The sequence below is a fragment of the Pimephales promelas genome, chromosome 8 (assembly GCF_988280905.1).
Source record: "Pimephales promelas chromosome 8, fPimPro1.hap1.1, whole genome shotgun sequence".
NCBI classification, from domain to species: Eukaryota; Metazoa; Chordata; class Actinopteri; order Cypriniformes; family Leuciscidae; genus Pimephales; species Pimephales promelas.
In genome coordinates this window covers 12227238-12248136 of record NC_142776.1, presented here as the reverse complement: position 1 = coordinate 12248136, position 20899 = coordinate 12227238, and the positions used below count along the sequence as shown (strand labels likewise).

The window sequence follows — 20899 nt, the reverse complement described above, 5'->3', positions numbered from 1 at the left end:
TGGTTTGAGCGATCGGATTCAAATCCGTCTCGAATGTGTTTTGGAGGGCAACCTGGTCTTTTCACGATCGAATAGCTATCCGATCACAGAAAACGCATTAAGTGACCAGGTGTAGGCTAAACAGCCCCTTTGAATCCATCGTCTACATTTGTGGAAAGTTGACTAAAGTTGTGTCGCTCGAGTTGTCTTCTGACACAGAGAATGGCGGCGAATACACTAACCTGCAAGGCATAGGCACATAGCCAGGCGAGCGTGAACGCGCATGACGTCACACCCAGTCTCAGATTCGAGGCCGAATCCTTCTTATTTATTTTACTGTACAGGATTATAGAGGCGATCGCAGTGATCAGAGAAGGGCTCATTCAGTCCATCAGGCGATTGTTTAAGCATGTATGGGTTAGAAAACGTTCAGCGATCAGGCCACGGTGTTTATGTCACGTACGATTTGCGAGCTTTATAAGTTATTGGGCATTAAATCTGTTCGAACAAGCGTCTACCACCCACAAACAGACGGTTTGGTCGAACGCACGTTAAAATTCATGATTCGAAAGTTCGTACACAAAGACGCCAAAAATTGGGATCGGTGGTTAGAACCCCTCTTGTTCGCTGTACGGGAGGTCCCGCAAGCCTCCACAGGGTTTTCCCCCTTCGAGCTTCTCTATGGACGGCAGCCCCGTGGCGTGCTGGACGTCCTTAGAGAGGCCTGGGAGGACGGACCTTCAGATAGTAAAAACGAAATTCAGTATGTTCTGGACCTGAGAACAAAACTCCACACTTTGGGGTGGCTATCAAGGGAGAATTTGTTGCGGGCCCAGGACAGACAGAGTCAACAGGGGGGCTAGACTGCGGAAGTTTACACCGGGAGATAAAGTGCTTGCATTGCTCCCTACATCTAGTTCGAAATTACTCGCAAAGTGGCAAGGACCCTTTGAGGTCACACGGCGAGTTGGGGATCTCAACTATGAGGTAGCTCGAACGGACAGGGGTGGAGCACATCAAATATATCACTTCAACCTGCTTAAAAAATGGTCGGAGGCAGAATCAGTGATGCTGGCGACGGTAGTAAGTGGGGAGGAGGATTTGGGTCCAGAGGTGAGTGCAAAGTCTCGATCTCTCGCTCTGGCCCTGGGAGGTGACCACCTCTCACCCTCCCAGCTGACTGATATCAAATCAATACAAGTAGATTTTTTTGATGTGTTTTCACCCCTGCCCGGACGAACGAATCTCATCCAGAACCATGTTGAGACAGAACCGGGTGTGGTCGTTCGCAGCCGGCCGTATAGATTACCGGAACACAAGAAAAATGTACTTCAAAATGAATTAGAAGCAATGCTGGAAATGGGAGTGATAGAAGAATCCAACAGTGATTGGGCGAGCCCGATAGTTTTGGCCCCTAAAACGGACCGCTCGGTTCGGTTCTGCGTGGATTACAGGAAGGTGAATGCTGTGTCGAAATTTGACGCATATCCAATGCCTAGAGTTGACGAATTGCTTGATCGACTAGGTTCCGCTCGTTTTTATTCGACATTTGGACTTAAAAAAAAACAGCTTTCACAACGCTGTTCGGATTACACCAATTTGTTACGCTTCCGTTCGGGTTGTTTGGGGCTCCAACCACCTTTCAGCGGTTGATGGACAGAATTCTCTGACAGCATGCTGCATATTCCGCGGCATATCTAGATGATATCATCATTTATAGTGGTGACTGGCAGCGACATATGCAGCATTTGCAAGCTGCCCTAAAGACACTGAGAGGGGCAGGGCTCACGGCCAACCCGAAGAAGTGTGCAATTGGGCGGGTGGAAGTAAGATATCTGGGCTTTCACTTGGGTCATGGTCAGGTGCGTCCACAAATTGATAAGACGGCAGCAGTTGCGACTTGTCCAAGACCCAAGACCAAAAAGGAGGTTAGACAGTGGCTTCACCGTATGAAGGATAACAAGACGCGGATCACCCGTTGGTATCTGGCTTTACAACCAATTAAATTTCAGGTGATCCACAGGCCGGGTGTACAGATGGCTGTGGCCGATTTCCTCTCCAGGAGGAGGGGGACGGGGGGCGGGTCGGAACAGAGAGGAGTGTAAGTAGGTCAATTGCAGATGATGATCACCTGTGTCTGATTTCAGTAATTGACATGGAGAGACCGGATTGAAGCCGGCGTGTGAGAAGGAACGAGAGAGAGAGACGAGCTGGGACCTTGTGTGTGCTGCTGTGGAACGAGACAGCGAGAATTCAGCGAGAGTTATTGTGTTACTGGCTGTGCTTGTGCACGGTGAACGCGCTCTGTGCGCCCCTTTGTGTTTGATCTAAGAGATCGTGAATAAAGAGAGTGTCCCAGCTCAAGCCGATCCCTGTCTTCTTCCTTCCTGGTTAAAGTGAGCCTCTTCACAATCGTTTATTATCTCCATGAGCGCTGTCTCTGTGCTGTGATACCAGATTTAAACCAGATTGAAAATTGTCAAAGTATCCATTCAAGCTTAAGAATTTGTTCAGCTGATTGAAGACAACTTTTTCAATGATCTTGCCTATGAAAGGGAGATTTGAGATCAGTCTATAATTGCTTAGGATGGTCTTATCCAGATTGCTCTTTTTCAGGAGGGGCTTGACAACTGCAGTTTTTAAGGGGATTGGAAAACTCACAAGTGAGGCATTTACCACCTCTTGGAGATCTGCTTCTAAACAGTTTAACACACTTTTGATGTTGATGTTTTAAGGTGCTGAACGGTTTCTTCCAAAATTGTGCCATCAATTTCTTCAAAAACAGACATAGTAACTACAGATTTTGGTCTGAACTGTCTGACTCCAGAGCAACTCAAGGATGTGCTGATCACCTTTCTGATATTATTGATTTTCTCAGAGAAGAAAGAAGCAAACTCACTGCACTTGCTGTCTTGGAATCTGGCTTGGGGGGTTTGTCAGTCTCTCTACAGTAGCAAAAAGAGTGTGTGTGCTGTTTAAGTTGCTATTTCTAATATTTGAGAAGAAAGTCTGTCTAGCTTTGCCTAGCTCCATATTAAAAGCATGGATGATGTCTTTGTAGATGTTGTAATGGACTACAAGTTTTGGGTTTTGTTTTGATATTTTGCAAGCTTTTTGCAAGTTACAAGTTTTGATATTTTGCACTGCTGTTGAGTTTCTCCAGGGTGCTTTTTGTCTACCATTATTCTTCCTGACTTTCACAGGAGCAATATCATCAATTACACTCTTAATTTTTGAGTCGAAAGAATCAAGGAGAAAATCAACAGAGTCAGTAGATATGCTTGGCACAAAAAATTATTGCACAACCTTCTGTGTTCTGCGTATTTTCAGTATGCGTCTACCCTGTTATTGTGCACTTGGCTGGTTATTGCATTATGTTGTATTTGTATGCACCAATATTGTTGCTTCATTATTATAATAATAATAATAATATAATAATTCGTTACATTTATATAGCGCTTTTCTGGACACTCAAAGCGCTTCACATAGAAGGGGGGGGATCTCCTCAACCACCACCAATGTGCAGCATCCACCTGGATGATGCGACGGCAGCCATATTGCGCCAGAACGCTCACCGCACACCAGCTTACTGGTGGAGAGGAGACAGTGATGAAGCCAATTGGTGTATATATGGGGATGATTAGGAGGCCATGATGGACAGAGGCTACTGGGCAAATTTGGCCAGGATGCCGGGGTTACACCCCTACTCTTTCGAAAGACATCCTGGGATTTTTTATGACCACAGAGAGTCAAGACCTCGGTTTAACGTCTCATCCGAAGGACGGGATTATCACTCCCTGCTATATAGTTTTGACACTCTACCAGGTGTGAGTGTTTCAAGCAGGTCCAGTACCTGAACTGGATGAGGCAGGGTTTTTGATCTTTATTGTATTCACCTGCTACGGCATGTGTAACATTTTTCTGTCAACTCTGCATATATCCTTCTCCATTGATATTGTTGATGAAGCGGGTTCAGATCATACTAAATGATCTGATTTGTGCAGGACTAAGCTCCGAGGACACCAGAAGCTACAGGGACTGATGGCAGCTGTACAAAGTACACAGGCTACACCGTAATTTCAATTTTAATGGACAGTAAAACAAAGGCAGAACACCTACAATCTGATACTATAGGTAGCATTATTTGATAGAACACCAGTATAGTAACTTCATATTGACGCGCGGCTAAACAAAGGCAGAGTAGGCAATATGAGCATTCGAAGTGCCTCTTCTACATACTACTCCATGGCCTTCTGCTCAGGAATGGATAGTGGGTATATCCTGCCCTTTGGTAACTGGGTCCCAGGCTCAATAGTACAGTACCATGGCCAATGAGGTGGTAGTTTCCAACTGCATGCTAATCACATCCTGAAACGCCTGGTATGCTGTTGGAATCTCCACCTTACAGTCTTGAACGGGGCTCTCAATTGTAGTCGCCATCACTGGAATGGAGAGTTGATCATCACAATAGGTTAGGTTTTTTGGTAGATGAAGACTTTAAGCTTTAAAACATCTCATTCCTCAGGAAAGAATCTCTTCAGAATAGCAGGATATGTTGAGTTCATGCACTTAAAGCCACGGGTGTCCAAGGATGATGTCGGCAGTAAATCCTTCCAGCACCCGAAGCGAGATGGATTCATGGTGAGTGCAGCCAAGGTGAAGAGTCACGGGTAGTAGCCATAACTGATACATTCGTTTGTGTTTCTGATGATATGCAAGGTTGGATTTGGACTGGACTCACCAGATATCTTGGAGGTCTGATGGGACAGTCATGAAGGAGAGGGCCATTAGCTCCACAGAATAAGCATAAATGATTTTAGATGGATCAGTGTTTCTCTGAGGGTGAGAATCATCATCAGAAATCAGAAAATCCATGAATGCAGAAAAAGAGACCTGAATAGAAGACCAGAGTCAGAAAATAGAAAATAGCCCGAACTATAACAACAGTAAGAAGGAAGCCCATATCTGACCATGAAGGAACTAACAAATGTGAAAAAACCCAGTGTCCACAATCAATAACAAGGCAGGTAATTGCCTCACGGAAGAGCAAGAAATCTACAACAGGTGGATGGAGTACTGCTCTGAACTATACAACTACACGCCCAATGAAGATCTGGCAGTACTGACATGTCCCCAGATAAATAAAGAATACAGCCTTCCTATTCTACGAGGAGAAGTTGAAGCAGCAATACGATCTTTGAAGAAAGCAAAGTCAGTGGGAGTGGACAACATTCCAGCTAAACTGTTGTAAGCAGGAGGAGAAATAATAATCAAAGCCCTTATCATTTGCAACAACATCTGGAAAAATGGGGAGTGGCCTACAACTTAGACTACTTCTTGTAATGCTTCCTAAAAAGGCAATCTTCAGCAATGTTAATATTATTGTACCATTATTCTCATTAGCCACCCCAGTAGATAATACTGAAGATAATACTGAATAAGTTGGATATAGCTTAAGATTCCAACTTATTCAGTATTATCTTCAGTAGGACTTTACTGAGGTGGCTAATGATAATAATAGTACGATAATTTGAATGTTGCTGAAGATTGTCTTTTCGCAGAAGAACAGGTCGGATTTGGGACAGGATGTAGTACCACCGAACAGATTTTTTAATTTAAGAATCATCTGCAACAGGTACTTGCAACATCTTTATCATGTTTTCATGGACTTTAAGAAAGCCTTTGACCGGGTTTGGCATGCAGCTTTGTGGGTGACCATGAGGAAGTATAACATCAGCCCCAATCTTAATGAGTCATCAAGCACCTGCATAAAAAGGCCACCAGTGCAGTCCTCCACAAAGAAGCCATTGGTAGTTGGTTAAAGATGACAGTCTGTGCTCAATTTGAATTTCGGGGAAAAATATTCACAATTTTTGATCTTGATCAACAAATTATTGAATATAGCTTGAACCAAGTCCTTACATAAATTAATCACCAAACGAGGGGTTTTAGACCACACACGTCTGCTTCGGGTATATATAAAAAATTAAACACTACGAATTATGATTAACTCAGAATATTTCCCGCACAAACATATAGGTGTTTGATCTTTAAAATACCAAAGGGATTGACGCGGCTTCCTTAGTGAGCTCATCCAGCGTGCTGTTCTGCAAAAGGCTGTCAATCACTTGGTCTGTTTTAGCTTAAATTTACTGACATTGTTTGTGCACTTAACAAATATCAGATTGTAGCGTTAGGATCTCATATTAAAGAGCCTTTGTTATGTGATCAATACAGACAATGGCAAATAATGTATAAAATGAGGTTTAATAAAAGAACACAACTAAGTTGCACTACAATCACACAAGATATATCTAAGGCTATGTTTACACGGAAACAATTCTGAAGAGAAAACGCAAAAGTGGCGTTTTGTTATCACTTTTTATTCTGCATATATAAGAGCGTTTTGGGTGGGAAATCCACGTGCATATGATGATGCAAAAGAGTGTGAAATTCAATGTAGTATGCACTCCAGGCAGCTAGGTGGAAATGTGAAGCACTGCCACACAACAACACCAAGTCCGCGCGTCTGCGTACAACCTTCACTGTCAAGCAGACTTTTGCGTTTTTACCATTTACACGGGAAAGCGGCTGTGGAGCGTTTTTAAGATTTCCACTCTGGAGGGTGGTTTCACTTTTTTCATTTTTAAGCCCAAAAAATGCTGTCTCCGTGTAAACGAAAGGCACATCCGATAAACTATTTTTATGTTTTCACCCGCGAGCATTCTCGTGTAAACAAGGCCTAAAACAAATGAGAATAAAACAATAAGAAAGGGACAAATGGGAAAACGGAAACACAAGGACAAATACAATTGCTAGCACAATTTAACCTTCAGAGACACCCACAGGATTGAAACTTGAGTCTAAAATTTAGTGGAACACTTGCATTTCAGACCTGGTTGGTATTGTTGATATCGTGTGTGTGCAGTCCAGGAAATGGGTGGCACAGTTTGCTTTGTTCCTTCCACGTGTGATCATTTCGCGGGAACTCAAACGCGTCCTGAACAGTTCTATTGTGCGTGAAGGTCGCCTTATTGTCGAAGACTGGAAGACGGAGGACACACGTTTCAGAACTTTAACTGGCTATTCGCAAAAGTAAAACAAAAGTAAAACAAAACAAGTTAGCAAGTAAAAAAGAAGGGAGAACCCAATTAAGATGGGAGAACTGAGGCATTTGACTGAGACGTTTGTTTAAAGATAGATAACTTGTGTTCGTAATTCTCTGGGGGTGTAACATTCATCACTATAAAAGAAATTAATGTCCAGAACTTTGCGGCGCCTAAAGCAATAAACGTCCATCCCGAAGTTAACCACATGTTCGTAAGAATGTGTTGAAAACCCCTTTGTTGACTCTTATTTTCTTTAAGAGTTTATTGATTACATGAAGCGTATTAAATGATTCTCCTGATCAGAATCTCTACAACGTCAAGGATGCCTACTTTCTCCTACTCTCTTCAACATCTTCCTGAAGCGCATCATGACGGACGCTCTGGAAAACCATGAGGGAAGAACAAAAGCATGACTGTTGACTGCCCTTTGTGTGGCAGTCTTACTAAACAAACCTCTGTTCTACCCCAAAGAAGCTAACCATCTACTGCATAGAAAGTAGTGTTAATTTCATTAACGAAATCTATGACAAAAAATGTTTGCTCACAACCTTTTTTTTCATGACTAAGATGAGACGAAAATGATAACTGTGACTAAATAAACATGCAATATCCTTGATGAAAGACAAGACTAAATGTAGTAAAAAATAAAATGAAATATAGCTGCGAACAGTAGGGGTTGAACGACTTGAGATTTTTTCGCCATACTAAGACTGTTATGACATCAAAGTCGAGTTGACATTGACTAGTCGCTGACATCATTCATAAAAACACAAGAGATGAGACTGATTTGCAACATGCCACAATTTGCAATTAATTAACAGAAAATTATACAGATCCTGACAGCTCATAATGGGACTGTTTATACCTGGACACTTCATGCGTTTTTACTGATCTGATTTATCAAAAAAGATTCCATTTACTCCTGGTCACATAAATATGTTTTGTTTTCGCAAAACAGATATAAATTCGTTTTTCAAACAACGCGCTATATGCAGATTTAACGGAGTTCAAGTCACCGAAAGCAACAGTAATGAACTGCATTTTATTGATCATCAGCTAATTTCAAAATCAAAGACTGGTAACACTTTATTTTACGACCCGCAAACAACTGTGCAAGTACACCAAAATTACGGTGTATGTTTCTGTAGTTATAGTGTACTTTTGTGTAAATATAAGGGAACAATATGTTAAGTTTGTGGTAATAAAGGGGTAACAAGCACCACTTTAATTTACAGCCCGCAGGGGTTACACTTACAGTACCCTGTAACTACACAGAACAAGGGGGTAACAAACGCTACTTAATATGTAGCAATACGAAACAACACTATTTGCCCGCCGAGACAGCGCAGCCCGAGTCTCGTCCCGCTGAGACAGCCTAGCCCGAGTCTCGTCCCGCGAGACCGCCCAGCCCGAGTCTCGTCCCGCCGAGACCGCCCAGCCAGAGTCTCGTCCCGCCGAGACAGACCCAATAGAGACTGTTCGTGCCCTGTCTGCCCCTAATCTGGGGATTCACCCCAAATATTTTGGGGGGGGGGGCTTCAATGTCCCAGCCACGGCCGCCTGAAGGGTCTTCACCGCCGTGGCCGTCTGAAGGGTCTTCACCGCCGTGGCCGTCCTGAAGGGTCTTCGCCGCCGTGGCCGTCTGAAGGGTCTTCACCGCCGTGGCCGCCCGAAGGGTCCGCTCAACCATGGCCGCCCGAAGGGTCCTCACCGCCATGGCCGCCCGAACAGCCTGCTGGACCGAGGGTCCAACAGCTCCGCCCTGGACGCCAGAGGGTTCGTCTGCTCCACCCTGGACGTCCGAGGGTTCGTCTGCTCCGCCCTGGCCACGCCCTCAGCCTGCTCCGCCACGTCCTGCTCTGTCCTGGCCACGCCCTCAGCCTGCTCCACCACGCCCTCAGCCTGCTCCGCCCTGGCCACGCCTTCAGCCTGCTCCGCCACGTTCTGCTCCGCCCTGACAACGCTCTAAGCCTGTTCCACCACATCCTGCTCCGCCCTGGCCACGCCCTAAGCCTGTTCCACCACGTCCTGCTCAGCCCTGGCCACACCCTCAGCCTGCTCCGCCCTGGTCACGTCCACGTCCTGCTCCGCTCTGGAGGCTTTCTGTCTCGGTTTAGCCAGGCCCTGGCCAGCCTTCAAGGCGCCCACCCTCCCTCTCCTGTTCTACGGCATGAGGTCACGCCTACCGGGAGGGGGGAGTGATGTCACAGTCCTCGACTGCACCAGTCTGTCTTCATCTTCTGCACTACACTTCCCAGGATCCTCTTGTCTGCACACCTGAACTCACTCCCTAATCAGCCACCGGTTCATCGTCTTGTTCATCTGTATCACCTGTCTTCACCTTGTTATGTTTGATTCTTGCTTGTATTTAGTTTGCCTCTGTTCAGTCTGTCCTGGTCGGTCCATGTTCATGTTACCCTGTGTTGCTTCCGTCTGCCTGTATCCGTGCTAGTTATTTTGTGAGTAAACCTTTGTATTGGAGCTTTTGGACTCTGCCTGTTCTTCTGCCTGCACCACACCGTGACAATAAAAGAGACACTTTTAATGAAGATGATTGTGTGTTAAGTGTCTGTGACTTACATTCACTTTGATTTATGATAGTTAACTATGTTGGCTTTATGAATAGATGCTCAGGTAATGCGTGGTGCCAGCTTCGTCATAACATTGCATATAATATAACATAAGATAAAAATCATATAACATAGCAATGGAACAGGCTCTCACACGTTTTTTTTTTTTCAGCATTTTTGGGAGAAGTACAATTTACATATGCGGTTTCAACAACCAGATACATTTACATGTGTCCAGTTTCGTCTGTAAAGCAGCCCAGACCTCCTCATGAAGTGGTTTGAGTGATCGGATTTAAATCTGTCTCGAATGCGTTTCGGAGGGCAATCTTTTCAAGATTGGATAGCAATCAAATCACAGAAATACATGAAGTGGCCAGATGTAGCTAAACAGCCCCCTGTTTACATCATCATTTAGGATGAAAAAAAAGAAAGAAAAAAAATCTATAAATTCACATCTGCACGTTAGTGATGAATCCATGTAATACAAAATAATATTCCAATTAATTGCGGGTGAATTAGAGATGCATTAAAGCTATGATATACAATGTTAAAAATCGGTCGAGAAAGCCTGAGACGGTAGGGAAGTATTAAAAAACTCATCCCGTCCCTCCACACACACACCCCCTCTGTGCTACCTGATCCCTGACCTATGTCACTTTTGAGTTGAAGATTAGCAACATATGAAATGTTCTAAACTCCCGAACACCATTAGCAGGGGTTAAAGTGAAAAAATTTCCTGAGCCTGAACTTTTTTTGGAGGAGGGAGGGGGGTGTTGGTGTGTTGACGACGACGATGACGACTGATCTTCAATGGCACCATTTATTTATTAAGTATTACAGCTTAAATTGCATCTTTTTAATGAATGAAAGCCAGTATCACTATTATCCTGATATCTCGATGAAAATGATTTCCCCAAACATTTTAAATGAAAAGCTTGAAAAAAGATACAAAATTTTAATGTATGTAAACTTAAGACAATCCTCATTTAAAGGTTCTATATGTAACTATTTTTATAAAATTAATCCTTTTTTATTGCCTGTGTTTGAAGGGGTTGTAATCACATATTGCAACGATCCACTTTTCGGGTTTTGCCATTATCTCTGAAGGCCAATATTCTTATTTATATGCGAGGTCTCCGGGTCGGATTTCCTGCGAAATCCATCAGAAGTGACGTGTATGCGCGCTCCCGAGTCCCGAGCCTCTCTATCCTACGGCAATTCAGCTGGAGTGGAGTTCGACATGGAGTCTGATAACCCCCCAAAACGTCCTGCTTCCAGCACAACACAGACTCCAACACAAACTCCACATAAATATAAAAAACAAAAAAAAGCTGTATAACATCACATGTCGGCTAAATGCAGTTTATTGTAACATTATGATCATGGTTCAAGCACAGAGCATTAGTTCAACGTCAAGCTGATAAAAGTAGACTATTATTGTACCTGCAGTGGGAGTTTACATTAGTTTCCTGCACGAGTGATAATTTCGCCGTTGCGTTGAAAGTCTCCGTGTGGCTGGTAGTGAATGATTGCTCGCTCTTGAGATTGAGCACGAGCACAAGCGCTCTTGTTGCATTCTGAAACATCACCGCTAGAGGTCGCTAAAAATCGCATACAGCACCTTTAACCCATAATAATTATCATATTTAACTGTACCGTAAAGAAATTGAATAAGGTTTTAAACAGTCTGCCCTGCATACATTATAAATGAAATATAGATTACTCCTTATCAAAGCGACAAACATTCTTTAGTCAAGAGCAGTGAGTAATTTTCTTTGTTCCCTCTGTTCTTTAGGTTAACTTTACTGACAGACATAATTAATGGCCCCTGTCACTTTAAGATCTGCGGCTACTGACAGGATCTCACGCATCTCATTCTCTCACTACTATTTACTTCCATTTAAGAATTTATTTAACTCATTTAAGACTGTTCTTGAGAGGATACTCAACAAAATAGACATTCTGGCACACATGCGTATGGCAAGCCGTTTTAGCTTAAATTGTACCCAGCCTTACTCGTCATTATTGCATTTTTACTAGTAACAATTCAATTAGAGAGCTCTACAATTCAATTGTTACTAGTAAGAATTACAATTAGAGAGCTCTCTAACTTAATTAGGCTATTACTAGTAAGAATTACATTCAGAGAGCTCTCTAATTCAATTATTACTAAGAATTACAATTACAGAGCTCTCTAATTCAATTCTTACTAGTAACAATTGCAATTAGAGAGCTCTACAAATTAATTTTTACTAGTCATATGTCTCCATTGTCTTCCATTCATTTTTAGTCAGAGAGCTCTACAATTGAATTGTTACTAGTAAGAATTATAATTAGAGAGCTCTACAACTGGTGGAGCTGGTGATTGGATAAGAGCAGTTGACCAATGTAAGTTGTCCGGCCGGACAGCTTACATTGGTCAAATTCTCTGCGGCTGTACAGCCAATAGAGTGAATGGATTTTTTTCTTTCTTTTTTTCTATTCATATTGTTTTGATTGTACTATATAACCATATCCAGCATCTAAACGAGGATATTAATCATAAACCTTTGCATATGGTTGAATTAAGAGAGAATAAATGTTTATATATAAAAATTAAGTGTTATTTTATGTTTTTTGAGAAATTTAGAAAAGGGGAAGACTTGATAGTGTGCAATATTGTTTAATGTTAAATTACATTGGAATTATTAAACCATTTAAATTACAGTGGGTTACCATTGTGGAGAAGAGTGGAGCATTTTGTTTGGCTGTCGAGTGATTTTGTTATTTTCAGTTGCTTTGAATGAAGGAGCATGTAAATCTTAGCATTCAAGATGCTAATATGTGCTTCTGCTAGCAAATAGCTAGCTAAAGTCTATCAATTTAATTAAATGTCACTGAATCAAATGAAATGTAAATGGATAAATGAACATAATAAAATGCCTTTGAATCATGTCAGGAAGCCTTTAAAAATTCACGTTGACACTACTTAAATTGTATAATTTAAAATTACATAATTCTATTATGTTGAAGTTACATGAACATATTATGTTTGTTTAAAGTAATCCAGTTATGTGGAAGCTGTTGACAAATTAAAATTAATTAAAGCCAACATATGAAGAGTTCAGATGCAAAAGCCTCTAAATGCCATTTGACATTTTCTTCTTTAATGATGATTTTTATCAAACTTGTATATTTAAGTTTAGTAATTTCACTTAAATGGCAATGATAATTACCTATTAATTGTTATTTAAGTAAAATTACTGAACTTAAATATACAATTTTGATAAAAATCACCATTAAAGAAGAAAATTTCAAATGGCATTTAGAGGCTTTTGCATCTGAACTCTTCATATAATTTTTTTGAGTGTTTAATATGTTTAAATAAAATATGTTTGAAGGTATCAAATCATTGGTATCAAATCATTGCCATATGGTATCAAAATTAGCGCAATCATAGTGTCACATGATCAATGTGACTAGTCGACAACAAGCTTAAAGCGTCATGGCATTGCATTAAGGTTGACTAGTCGACTAATCGCTTAGTAGGTTCAACCCCTAGCGAGCAGCGATGACGGGCCCAAGTCGGTGGCACCGCAACCCTGGTACCTTTAGTTACCTAAAGGCACCGGGGTGGTGGTGCCGCCGGCTTTGGCCCTTTCATTGCTGCTCGCAGAAAAAAACATCCACATTCAGACCAAAATAGACAACTTCCTGTCGGGCTGGTTTAAAACTTAGAGCACAAAAGCTGTTTGGACCGATGAAGTGTATATGTGTACCAAGTTTCATATTATTACATGCAAGTGTGTTTGATTTATGGACCAAATATTCAGACCAAGTTTATGGACCAAGTTAATTTAAAGGACAACTCCGGCGCAAAATGAACCTTTGGTCTAATTACACATTGTTACCTAGTCAACCGTTATCTGAGATTTGTTTTCATGATTGCCGAATGTAATTTAGAGTCTTACACACTAAAACTTTCCCACTATTAGCAAAACCTTACACTCAAGGAGCATATATATATATATATATATATATATATATATATGTGTGTGTGTGTGTGTGTGTGTTCCATCTTCTACACTTCTCCTCAAAGTGCATGCAGTGTAAATAAAGCAGTTGCATCAATGAAATGATAGTTAAGTTAGTCCATGGATTGATATTCTCTTGATTTGTGCTTATAGTTAAAAGTGCAATAATTCTGATTAATATAAATTTCTCAAATGACAACAATTGTTATGATTATTATTTTGAGCAAAATTATCGGGATTATCAATTTAACCATTATGCAGCATGACAGAAACTAGACTAAAATGCTCAGAAATTTAGTATACAATGTTCCATACACAGATGTTCCATTGGATAACATTTTCCAGACCAATGGTGTCATCGTAGACAGTGCATTGCAGCCGCAGCGCTGGTGCGAGAACCTGGCTATATGCAGTAATTAAAGCTGCCTCATTCCTCTGGCCACTGCCAGAGTGCGACATTGCAGAGCGTACTTAATCACATAGGATTTTCCTTCTTGTAATTTAAACAGCTTATCATGGACAGCAAGTTCATCCACAGACTGGCCAAATACCTCTTTGAAAAGGTTGGTGAATGCATCTAGAGATCTTGTGAGATGACCAGCTTGATCCCAGATTTATTTAGCCCATTGCAAGGTGTGGCCAGTAAACAGATGATAGAAACATCCATTTGGAACCGCTGTGGCTGCATTTTGAAGAGAAGCGAACATTGAAGTACAGTAGAAATCCACTGTGTTGCTGGATGGGCCATGGGACTGGCAGATAGTAGCACTAAAGATGTGATCGTTGGTGGAAGTAAAACCTATTGTAGCAGCGAAATCGGTGGCAGCAGCCCTTGGGATCCATTTATCATTTTCGATCTGATCTTCTGTAACAACTGAAGACAGACGCTAGGATGTATCAACACAAAGAATGCAAGGATATGTTAAGTATCCAAACAGGTAATTTAGCTTGATAATAACAATGTCTCTTTCTGATGCAGGTCCCAGGACTGAAGAGGATTCCGAGACTGCCAAGTGGACGAGGATGATGATGAAGATGGAGGGTAAGTAGTCAGGTATGAGCAACAAGACAAGAAAATGGATGATGTCTTTGATTAGTGACAACAGGTGGAGGTGACCAGAATTCTGGGGACAGGGAATGTATGGGAGGAACTGAGAAGTCTGGCACTGAGGGATTGAATGGATTTGTGACATCTGTATGTCAGTGTCACGATACAGAGAGAAGCAAACAGGTAAATAGTATCAAACAGAGTTTTATTAAACAGAGACATGGAGTGGAACAACAGATGAGACTGGCGAGTATGAATTGGAGAATCAGAACTGGATGATGAACTTAGCTGGACGAGAATCTTGATATCCTGTTTGCAGATGATGAGAGAGGATTTGGCGGGCTGATGGCAGCAGATAGATGACAGAAGTTGGATGATGGGAAGCGGATGTTTGGGGAACGAGTTCAGGTGTGGAATCTTCGAGGTAGGTTGGAATCAGTAAGTATTCGAGTAGAGTCTGTACACTCATGTAAGGACGAGACCAGACAAGGAACTAAAGGAGAAGTGATACTTTATAGTGTGTGTTGATGTTGTGTGGAGAATCAGAATTCTGGGGAGAGTAAATGAGTGGGCAGAGCGCACGCTGATGGTGACTCTGTGACACTCAGCAATTTGGTTGTTTTTAAATGTGCTTTATAAATAAGTATTGATAGATAGATAGATAGATAGATAGATAGATAGATAGATAGATAGATAGATAGATAGATAGATAGATAGATAGATTGATTGATTGATTGATTGATTGTTTTACTCTCGTATAGTTTCCCCTATTAAAGGAAGCCATTTTGCAGGAAGTTTTTTCAAAGTGCAAAGTACATCACTACATATTAGTACATGATCGGAAGTGTAATATTGTTCATAAATGCCTGTGAATTTTAGATTGGGTACGGTCTGTTTTACCTGGATCAGAATTATATGGATTTGGAAATCCCATGTTTTGCTATCCATGATCAGGTAACCCATCTTAATTTTGTGTAATTTTTTTTAAAGAAAAATTGAATTGGATCACCATGATCCAGATACACACCTTTTCAGATGACCAAATCCAGATTACTAGTGCTCTAAATAGGATCACAATTCATAATGTAGGCTGATAGTTAATGTAAAACTACAAAAAGTAGTCACTGTGGGGTCACTTTAAGTGTTTTTATTTGAAGAAATAAAATCTTTTCAGTTCATTGCAAGCAAACTCGATCAAACACAAAGCTTCTCTGGGGAATGCAAACCATTTGCAAGAGAATGCAACAGCATAACCTACACATTTTCTTCCATCTCATAGGTTTTTATCTTTCAACATGTCCGTTTGGGCTCTGTAGCCTCTCATCTGACCTACCTCAAATACATAAAAACAAATATATGTGCAATAAGGAATGCAGTTGCTAGAAACTACTTTTGACTAGTTCATCTCTGATGATTGTGTGATTAAGATATAAAGATTTAAAAAAAACATTTATATAGCAGTTATATATATATATAAATATGAATAAGTATTCTACATACCTATATTACTTTTATTAACTTGTATTATTTGACCAATTAGAGTCAATGTAGTAGACACAGGTCTAATGGAAATAAAATCACCATAAATCATCATGAATGCGATTTTTCTTGTTTTTTTTGGTTTGTTCCAATGGTCAGACATGTATTTATCATTGATTCCAGAAAGAACATTTTATTTTTTTTAAACAGATTTCATCCGTGAACATCATACGCTGCACAAAAGTCCGCCACCATCAATGAATTCGAAGTAAAGGCAGAGATTGCAGCGTTACCTAGCTACTTCCTATGACAAGACCCCTGTTCCAAGATGGCGGCGGTTTTGACGCATGCTTAGAACCCCAAGGTGAGGTCTAGTGTATATGTCTATGAAACCCAATGATATGGTTCCCAGGTTTGCATAACAAACTTAGCGCAATGTCACTGGCAAGTACCCTGATTCATTACACATTAGGACACTGCCTCTATTTCCGACAACCTGACAACATCCTCATTGTAAAACGTCACTACTGGTACTTACTAACAAAAGCAGCACAGACATCTTTCTGACATTATTTTGTTTTTGTTATTTAAAACTACACTATGATAAATACTTTAAAATGTTGCAGGGATCTGTTAAATAAAGGTTAGCAAGATTATGCTAATTACCTCATGTATGTTCATGCTGATATATATAATTAAATAACTGTTTAAAAAAAAAAGTGTTTAGTGTTTCTGTCCACTAAACAGCCCTTAAAATGTCTGACTCCCTGATCAGTGCCCTGACTACTAAACTAGGGAGCTGGTTGAGACGCACCCTGGTATTTCTCTTTATGCCATTCACAGCAATATGGTCATACATGATGGATAAGTGGAAAAGTCTGACTAAAACTGGTGAAGGCTATAAATTATGTAAATTAATGCAATTTGAATATATAATTTTAATGCATAGTGTCTACATGCATATATGTCGCACCACGGGAAAACTACAGTAATTCGCTCCATTTGACAGAACAAGGGTAAGCACTCTCATAATCAAAAGAAGTTCATTGGAACATAAACTGGTGCCCCATATTGCCCTGGTTATATAGGCTACAAAACATTAGATAAAACATGTTGTGGTTAAAAAAAAAAAAGTAGTTGTAATCAAGAGTGCAAGTGATGGTATATTTTGACATAGACATAAAATTCAAAATATATTTACACACCAAATTTCAGAATGACAGCAAATGACTTCAGGCTCTTGCAGGGAATCTGTCCTTGGTGCTGAATCTGTGAACCCGTTTACAACAACAGAATGCACTGTGGCAGCCATCATTATTCTTCCTTCAGTGCACGATTATGCATGTATTTCGAATATATATGACACAGAACGACAATGATTCTATCTTCTCTCCACCATTTGCGCTTAATGATCAAAAAGAGCACATAGCCCAAAAAATCATTCCCAGGCCAGCAAATTAAATCTGGGTGGGAAAAAGTTTCTGATTGTTTTCTCAAATATGACAAGGAAATGTGGAAAACACTGATTCATTGGATCCTGAACGCGTCGTATCAATTTTTAGTGGGCACTTTAAATCTGCAAATGAGCCAAGACTAAGCAATGCAAACAACGCAAGCAAGAGAGTTATTAGTTCCACATACCTGCGCTGAGACTGTGTAACGTTACCTCGCGTTCTTCAGGTCTTCTCTGATAAATCGCAATAGACGCAAATGTTTAACACTTGACTTTATTTCATCACAGAAAAGTCAGACGAACCTCTAGAACCCTTCACACATGTTTATGGTGAGACGCGCCTCAAATCTGTTGGGCTTAATGTTGGTGATGCTCTAACAACTCCCTCCCTCTCTCTGCACGTCACTGACCGGTCACGGACTGACAACCCTTCAAACAACGGCTGTGTGTATGCGTACTGTGTCATTACTCCTGTGTTATTGGTTTTAAATAGATGATGTTGAGTATGGCATGGTGTTCATGTCTGTTGTAATGTTCTGGGGGATGTAGCCTATGGAGTAGGCTAATGTGTTATTGTTGTAGCTTAGAGCCTGACTGGCATAAAGTTCGGAACGATTTGCCGCATCTTAGCCTATACCATTTCACTTAGGGTTGTGTGACTGACTAACAGTATAAAACAACAAAACATATTACCCTTTTTGGTGACAGTTTAGATTAAAGCCCGGAAAGTAGGCTACTGCGTAATTCAGACGAATTTATAGTGTAACGTTTGGTAATTATAATAGTGTACCTATAAAGTAGATGTAAATATGCACACTACGTAAAGTTCGAGGAATAAAGGAGTAGGCCAACCAGGATAATTAAAAAAATATTTATACTGTATATAACTAAGGGGTACTTATTCTACTATTATGTACAATAATCTTACATTTGGGAGCAATTTAGCGAGAACGTAGGCTACCTTTTTGTAATAATGGTGTACCAATAAAGATTGTATATAGGCTTTTTAAAAATTACAGGGTACATATCTATGTATTTTAAATAGTTTTTTTTTTTCCTAGCAAAAGTGCAGATGTTTAAGTTTGGGTTTACATGTTTCAAGGGAAAAGTAAAGCTAAACCATTGCAATTTTTTTTTTAAATAGGCTACTGCAAAAAAATATATTTTTGTTTCATGTTACAAGGTAAGTACAATAAAAAAACATGCACACAATCTAATATCTCTGATTCAGAATTCAGAAACCTTTATTTAAAAAACAACGTATTACAGTTGGTCTGAAGTGATCGTCTACAGTTTAAAAAGTGTAAAATATTGTAATTTTTCTTACAAACCCTTATCGTTTCCCTTTAGAAGTATGGGCTGTATGCAGTAGCCTATGTGCTGTTTGATGCTCCACTTTTAGGAACACATGAGCTTGGTTTATAAGTGTTCTGAATTAAGTTGTTTTTCAAATACAGGTTTCTGAGTCAATGATATAAGATGCATTTATTTTTATTGTACTTACCCTGTAACTATTTGAAACAATAGTATCTTTCGCCAATATTTAAGCAAAAGTTGCAATGGTTTTAGTTGTCAGTGCATTTTTGTTAAAATGATTACTGTATAAATGCCTAGATATGTACCCTATAATTTTTAAAAAGCCTATACACAATGCCCAAGATAGCAAACTGACATTGAATCAACGTGGAAATATGACATCGAAACAACGTTGATCTGACATTGTTTTGCTCATTGAATTAACGTTGAACCAACGTCAGACGCGTCATTCTTTCAAAACTAACGGAAAATCCAACACTATCTCACGACCAATTCGTACGAATTCGACGCATGATTAAAAAGTGTCTAATTCGTACTAATTCGTACGACCTCACTCGTACTAATTTGTACGATTTGTCTAAACCCACGTGATGGTTAGGTTTAGGGGCGGGGTCAGGGGTAGGTCATTCGTACGAATTCATACGAATTGGCCAATTCGTAAAATATGTACGATTTAGCAAAATTGTATTAATTCGTACGAGTGAGGTCGTATGAATTGTTACGAATTAGCCACTTTTTAATCATTCGTCGAATTCGTACGACTTGGTCGTGAGATCGGGTTGGGAAAATCAACTTGAAATCAACGCGTTGTTTCAACGTTATGAAAGCAAACCAATTTTCGATTTTCATTTAGCTTTGAAGAATGCCGCGTCTGACGTTGGTTCAACGTTAATTCGATGAGCAAAATCAACGTTGTTTCAATGTCATGAGAGACGTCGTTCAATGTCAGTTTGCTGTTTTTTACAAAAAGGCACGCATTGTATGTTCTTGCTAAATTGCTCCCAAATGTAAGATTGTTGTAAGATTGTGTCATAATAGTCAACAGAATAAGTTTGTTGTGTTTGTCAGGAGATGGCCTTAATAATATAATACTTACAGTATATATAGCCTATATATATATATATATATATATATATATATATATTTACCCCTTTATTTCCCAAACTTTACTGTTCCCTTATACTTACATGTATAAGTACACTATAATTACAGAAAGTTAGACTGTAAAATCGCTTTAATTACGCAGTAGCCTACTTTCGGGCTGTAATGCGTTAACATTTTTTTTTTTTTTTAGCTTGATCTTGTTACATGTGTCCTGTGTTTCCACCGTTCTTTGTGTATTTGGTTCAGTCCTGTTTCCATTTTCCCACTCCTCATTACTGTTTAGTTCATTCATCTGTGTTAGGTTAATTTGCCCCAGCTGTGCCTTGTTCCCCTATAGTCTGTTCTCCATTCGGTTCACGTGACGTCACTGTAGCTTTGCGCCGCCATCTTTATGACCAACGGTCATATTAATACATTAATACCGGCAATGTTGTGCAGTTGGCTGCAACAACAGCCGAAAGAGGAATCCTGAACTGATATTTTATTCTATACCAAAAGAAGAGAGAAGAGAAAATCATTTATTTAAAAGATTTGAAGTCTCATGTTTTTAATTATATTTCTATTATAGCCTACTCTCAGTAGCCAACATTATACAAACAGATATTGTCAGATAATGTTTTTTTTTTTTTCTTCATTTTATTTGTTGGATCTGTTTAAATGCACTTTATCATGGTAAGTTATTAGATTTGGGGTTATTTTTAACATAACTGTCTGTCTGTTAGTTAATACCTACCTAAATCTAATAAATATTTTTCTGAAGTTCATAGATATTGTCTTCGTCACATGCGCTTTAGATGTTATTTTGCTTAAGTAATGTTAGCTCTGCA

The 20899-nt window shown here is 40.0% G+C and overlaps 1 protein-coding gene across 1 annotated transcript in view; it reads right to left on the bottom strand.

The window, feature by feature from the left end:
• cacng5a (calcium voltage-gated channel auxiliary subunit gamma 5a) overlaps positions 1-18031 on the bottom strand; it is a 45060-nt gene extending 27029 nt beyond the window's left edge. Inside the window, exon 1 of the mRNA XM_039655996.2 lies at positions 17840-18031. The gene's annotated coding sequence lies outside the window, so the exon portion shown is untranslated. The remainder of the gene's footprint in view (positions 1-17839) is intronic.
• Positions 18032-20899: the final 2868 nt, after the last annotated feature.